At 39.0% G+C, this 6,161-nt stretch overlaps 1 protein-coding gene across 6 annotated transcripts in view; it reads right to left on the bottom strand.

Annotated features, from left to right (window-relative positions):
• The window catches only part of LOC116844708 (alkaline phosphatase-like), a 204,733-nt gene that overhangs the window by 127,476 nt on the left and 71,096 nt on the right, over nt 1-6,161 (bottom strand). Inside the window, exon 1 of one of the 6 annotated variants that reach the window (XM_032816609.1) lies at nt 2,649-4,113. The exons of the other annotated variants lie outside the window; for them this stretch is intronic. The gene's annotated coding sequence lies outside the window, so the exon portion shown is untranslated. Of the gene's footprint in view, nt 1-2,648; nt 4,114-6,161 lie in introns of those variants that run through there. 6 annotated transcript variants of the gene reach the window in all.

A 6,161-nucleotide genomic window follows, 5' to 3' on the forward strand; every position in this document is an offset into this window, starting at 1 on the left:
CCCATTAAAACGTATTTCATAGTTTGTACGTACAAATTTACCGCAATAGGATTTACCTTGTCACTGTAAACTGTGAACGAGAAATCGCAAACTAGAGATATCATGATCATCTGTGAGAATGTAAATGTACGCTTTATTAAAAATAAACAGAAACCAATACACAAAATATTTCTTGATAACCTTTTTCGTTAAATAATCAATATATCAAATTAATTTTAGTATATCTGTGTAATGCAATCTAATGTTTATTAAAGTTTCCTTTTATTTTGACTCGCGAACGAGAGAACATGCTACATGATTAGCTTCCTATCCACGCTACGCGCCGCTTATGAAAATAATCCGGTATGCTAACAAACGTTATTGCCTAACAAATCCACCATTGCACGAAAAATTTTCTTCAAACACTTGGCGCATCAACAATTTACTCTTTCAAAAACTCAAAAACTCTCTTCTTACACTAGTTTTGTCTCTGTATACAGTATAGTTATGAGGACAAGATAGAGAACAGATAGTCTCCGATTCTAGACAACGTGGCAGATTACGAACAATACAAAAGGGTGCACGCTAAAAAGATTTTTATATCGAAAATATATCGAGAGAGAAACTTTCTTTTTATCCAGTTATCGAAAGAAAACGGAGCTGTGTGCATCATTAGTCCACTATTTGTTGTTTTATGCAAACATTCCCAACGCTAATATATATCATCGCATCAAATTCGCTAAGTTTGCTAATTTTACTTTGAAGTTTAATTACGCTAAAATTTAACTGAATTAACGTGCGTGCATATACACACATTTAAGATATCGTCTATTAAAAACACCGGCGGCACACACACAGAACGACAAACTCCTCGAAATCGTCACACATTTTACGTACACGCAGCGCGCGGAGCTTTTATTTCCGTTAAAATATCAAAAGAATTGACCTAGGGATTTCATTAGATAAGAAAGCGAGAAAGAGAGAGAGAAACAAAGAAAGCGCAATACCTGCGTATCACAATGTTTATTTCTCTATTTATTTCTCAGCCGCGTAAACAAGCGCGCTGTCTGTGCCACTTCGGGAAATTAAATTGCGATCATTTCAATGAGAGCAATCCCCAAGAGTTTCGTGTCCGTCGCGATATCGCTCGAGCAACGCTACCTTCGTGCGAACAAGTTTTTTAAAGTGTCCGCGCGCGCGCGCGCCATTAACCGCGATTTACTCAGTCGTGGAAAATTAATGCCGCGCGTAAAGAGTATTATAACGCGGTAAATCCGTGCGCCAGGACCTCACGCGAAATTTCTGTCGAAGCCGCATACCCAAGCGATAGCAAACCGGCGTCTTGCCTCATACTTTGCTGTAGCGAACGTAAATCAATTACCGCGCTAAATGCGATTAGCGCTGCATTAAAAATATTCATGCAATTACGCGCGCAGCGTGCAACATCAGACCTCATCACCGCACTTCACCTTCGCGTTGATGTAATCATTATTTTCCGAGAAAATAACGCGTAAAGTCCACCGTCCGTGTGCGTACAACGTACGCGAGAGGAATATACGCTCGGATTAAGACAATAATATTGTTAACGGCGTGTTTAAATCATTTTAAGAATAACACCACTTTGCTTTAACCGGCGCTAAAGCTGCCAAGTTTTCCTATCGTGTTAAAAATATTCCACGATTTTTGCTCAAACAAGTCACTTTAATCACATATAATTGCCAAACATAATTCCGATCTATGTATTACAGAAATACATTGAATAGCACGCTGTCTTTTTAATTCTAATAACTTATCAGTAAAAAATATTCGCATGAGGAAAAGAGAAAATATACGGATATTCCATTACACTAACGAACAAATATATATATACGTGTTATAAAAAAAAATTAGAGCATATCCTGAGTCGAAATTATGGTTCTTCTTTAATTCTGCAAGTTTCGTCGATCTTGAAGAACCAATAAAGAATCTTGATACAACATTATATCAGCTACTGTCCTACCTTGTTCACACAAACGATAATTTAATGCCGTTTTCTCTATATTGAGCCTTAAAAAAAGACTCATCTCGAAATTATTTAATATTTGATTATCTCAATATTTCATCCGCAATTAATTTTTAATTTTAGTCAACTATATATATGCATTAATTGTACAATGCTATACACACATGGAACTAAATATGAGAGATAAGCAAATATTAATAAAATTAAAAATAAGCATAACTGATTTTTTATAAAATATAAAACAAAATATGAGATAATCAAATATTAATAAAATTAAAAATAAGCATAACTGATTTTTTTTAAATAAAACACTTTGTTCTCATCGCTTCCTAAATTCTCTTTTTCTTTTTTGACGTTAGAAGGTTCGATGAGATTTGAAACTCTTAAAAAAGCTTATATAAAACTGGAAATTTTTGATTGAAAACACAATTAATTACAAACTTGTATTCATAGGTCGTTAGGCTATGAGGATCAATATTTCTCGTCACATAAAATACAAGGTTCAATAATCAACGATTCAGAAAGCTATAATTATTTGTTAAATTATAAATTATTAGAATAAATGGTTGAGACTATGAATGCCGGCCTAAAGAAATAACTCTTTATGCTCGGTAAATTCGTCCATTAAAATTGGAAACGCGTTGTGATAATGATTGATTTAACATACCTGGTAATATATGATATGTCGATGCTTGAGTGTTCTGCATCCTCTGCCCTGGCTTCTCGGTCCATCATCTTGGCTGCTCTGTGGCACTGACACACTAACACTTGCGTAAATACTCGTGTAAATACTCGCGTAAATATTCGATCAAAAATGCACCTGTTAAAACAACGCGATGTCGACGAGAGACAATTGAGTATCTTAAAATACCGGCGGAATAGTGTAATCACTCGAGAGGAACAACAGATAATGCACTGACACACGTAGTCTATTGTGTGCGCGTCGCTTGCCGGCTCAAGACTGAATGGACACATCTAGAACGGCGCGCGACGCGCGAAGGTAGATTTAACCGCCTTGAAGGACTTGAATATTTTTATTATTGTGATCACGCTCGACGTTTGTTGACGAGCGGCGGCAGTTGACGACTGATGGGAGAGTACGAGTTTACATTTCTGGTCAATTATTTTGGTACTCTCGCGCGTCCTCGTACTTTGTTGCAACATTTTATTTCCGAACGTTACGTAACATTTTATGCAAAATGCTTTTGACTGCTTTCAAGAAATATTTTATGAGACCATATCGTCTATATTTTGTTAACCAACAAATGATTTCTTCAATCGTATCTACACGAGTGTCAATGCCACGAGTTAATAACCGAAATATCTTGACGGTGCAGATATAACAAAGTGCGGAAACCAAGACAGAGCATGTATGAAGCTGGAACACCCACGCAACGATACATTATACATTTTTTTAGATATACAAGTATATTCATATATAACACACGTTTTTTCATACAAAAAATCAATAATAAGATAAGATCAATAATAAAGAGATTACGAAGAAGCAAAATTGCTCGTTTTACTTATTCGTTAAATTCGTTGGTCGAATTAATCATTATTAGATTATTTAATATCTGCTTATCATACAGTTGAATAAATTGCCCAATTAATATGCTGTGTTTATTGAACTTAAAAATAAAGATTAAATGTAGATAGATATATTAAGATAATCAAATATTAAATAATTCTAAAATAAGCTCTTTTTTCCAAAAACAATTCAACGTGGAGAAAATGGCATTAACTAATTATTTATTGCATCAAGGTCCTTCCTTCCAATATCTCTAAATTTCATTTCATTTCATTAAGTAAATCTCAATAATCAGGTAATTGATCAAAAGCTAATTTGCTCGCACGACCGAATAATTATCCCGTTTGTAATTTTCTATAGACGAATGGCGGGTCCTTGTGGGAACGGAAATTGTAGAAATAAAAATCCGGTTAAAAATATAAATATTACGTTTGCCGCGTACTTCTCCATTCCTTTTTCAAACATTTCTATATTTCGTTTAATAAATATCATTCAAATAAACCTCAATAATGAGATAATTTATCAAAAGCTGATTTGCTCGCACGACCAACTAATTACCCTGTTTGTTATTTTCCGTAGACGAGTGGCAGGTCTTTGTGCATAAAACGTGCCTCACGACGCGATAATGCACGAACAATGGTTAAATCCTTTTTTTGTTCGTCGTTATGCACAACAAAGAATGCCGCGCGACGAAACTTTAACGCGGAAACTCGCTCGCGTGTTGTTGCAGTGTACGCTAGCACCTCGGTTCCGCTAAAAACAATTAACTTTGCACCGCTTCCTTGAAGCCTTTGTAACTACTTAACTACGTGAGAGCGCGTGCGTCTCTGTGCGACATCAAATTATTTCTTAATGCAATTCGTGCAATATGACGCATTTGCAGGTAGCTCGCTGATCGCGCCGTCGAATCGTCTCGCTTGCAATTCCGCTATTTAATACGCCCGAGAGAAACTCCAGTTTCACACGTTAAATCAGCGCGTTTAAATCTGGCGCGCATCCTGTCGCCGTCGGATATCATAAGCAGTAATGCGTTAGTACGAAATTGTTTATCAAATAAACGTTAGAAGTTACGTAGATTAAACTAGTCAAGTGAAGAGATGGGTAGAGATGACGTTAGAACAAACAAAACGTTTACACGGTGTCATCGAAATGTGAACCGTGTCTACGTGCACGCGCCCATGCACAAGTGTGTGTGTGTGTGTGTATGTGTGTCTGTGCGTTACATCGGAATTAATCAAATCTAATTGAACGTCGGAAGGAACGAAGATTCAAATTTGAGACTCGGTACATTTCCTTACTTGCGTAATTAATGAAATTAAATGCGCCACGATACACTCGTAGCGAGCGTCGTGAAATTCAGCACGCGGCGTCAGCTAGTCAATCCGCGCAAGTAGGTTCTGTTTCAAAAATCGCCCGCGTCCGAGCAATATTCGCGAGATCGGCGCACCAGCGAGATACCGATTAACGCGGGATAACCGCTCGCGGAAAATACGACAGGAAAATATTCCGCTGGAGGAGATTCCGCGCGTGGTAGCTCTGACCAGCCGGTGTAAGATAAGGTATTTGATATTCAGGGAAATATTCGAGAAAATCTTGATTCATCGCGCAGCTGTTCGAAAAAGCGTCGCGTTCGAATTGGGTTAGGTAGACAAAGGCAGCCTCCTCGTTGATTCTACGCGTCTCGACCACGAGAACGGAACGGAACGATGGCGGAAGGAGGTCGCAGCTATCTCGATAAAAGGAAGGAAAGCGCTGAATGATGAACGACGTCCCGTACCTTTCTTGAAATTCGCTTTGGCGGATACGAACGAGTCGCCGCCGCCGCCGCCGCCGTTGCCGCGGCTGCGTTTGCCTTCGTGATCGTGAAACGTTATTCCCGCTTGTTCCTTTAAGCACCCGCCCGCGCGATTATGGTAATGCATACCGCGGTTTATGCCGTTAAAACACGTATTCGCCGCCGGAAATTGCGGACGCTAGGTGATTCTAATTGAACGGCCCGGTACGCGTCGAATTCCGAAAGGCGAATGAAATGATGACTCGTCAGAATGGTGGAGTCATTACAGCTAATACGCAAGAAATGGTTGCTGCTGAATGATAGGGCGAAATACGAAGTCAGAAAGGCGGCTAAGCACGACACGCGGCAAGTGCCGCATGTATCGTGTCCGCAAGGAAGAAGTTGGAAATGTGTCCGGAGAGAGAGTGCAGCTTCAGCGCTTGCTTTCCCTCTCCCGAGCTTTCGAGCTTCCGTTTCCGCACTCTCCAACTTTGTCGCCTCGTTTGCTAAAGAGAGCCAATCGGCACACGCGAATACAACTTCGACCAGTATACGGAGAAAAAATTTCAGTTCACGTAAGTGAATGGGAACCGCGCGAAAAACTCGCCGACGAGAAATAATATCTCTGTTACTGTGACTGAAAATATTCGCCGGAACATTCAACTGCATTAAAACTCGATAATGAAGTAACTGAGAGCGCCAATTAGAGACCTACAGAAATCTTTCTGTTCTTACAACCGAAGTTTTTATTTGATTCGCACAGATAATTCAATCACACTAATAGAATTGTTATTTCTTCTGTATTTTCATGAGCCTGCACGCTCTCTGCTTTCCTATCCCCGTCTTCAAGTGACACATTCCTCCCCCCCCCCCCC

This window comes from Odontomachus brunneus, unplaced genomic scaffold, assembly GCF_010583005.1.
Source record: "Odontomachus brunneus isolate Ranch 3 - 2012 unplaced genomic scaffold, Obru_v1 Obru_scaffold_045, whole genome shotgun sequence".
Taxonomy (NCBI): Eukaryota; Metazoa; Arthropoda; class Insecta; order Hymenoptera; family Formicidae; genus Odontomachus; species Odontomachus brunneus.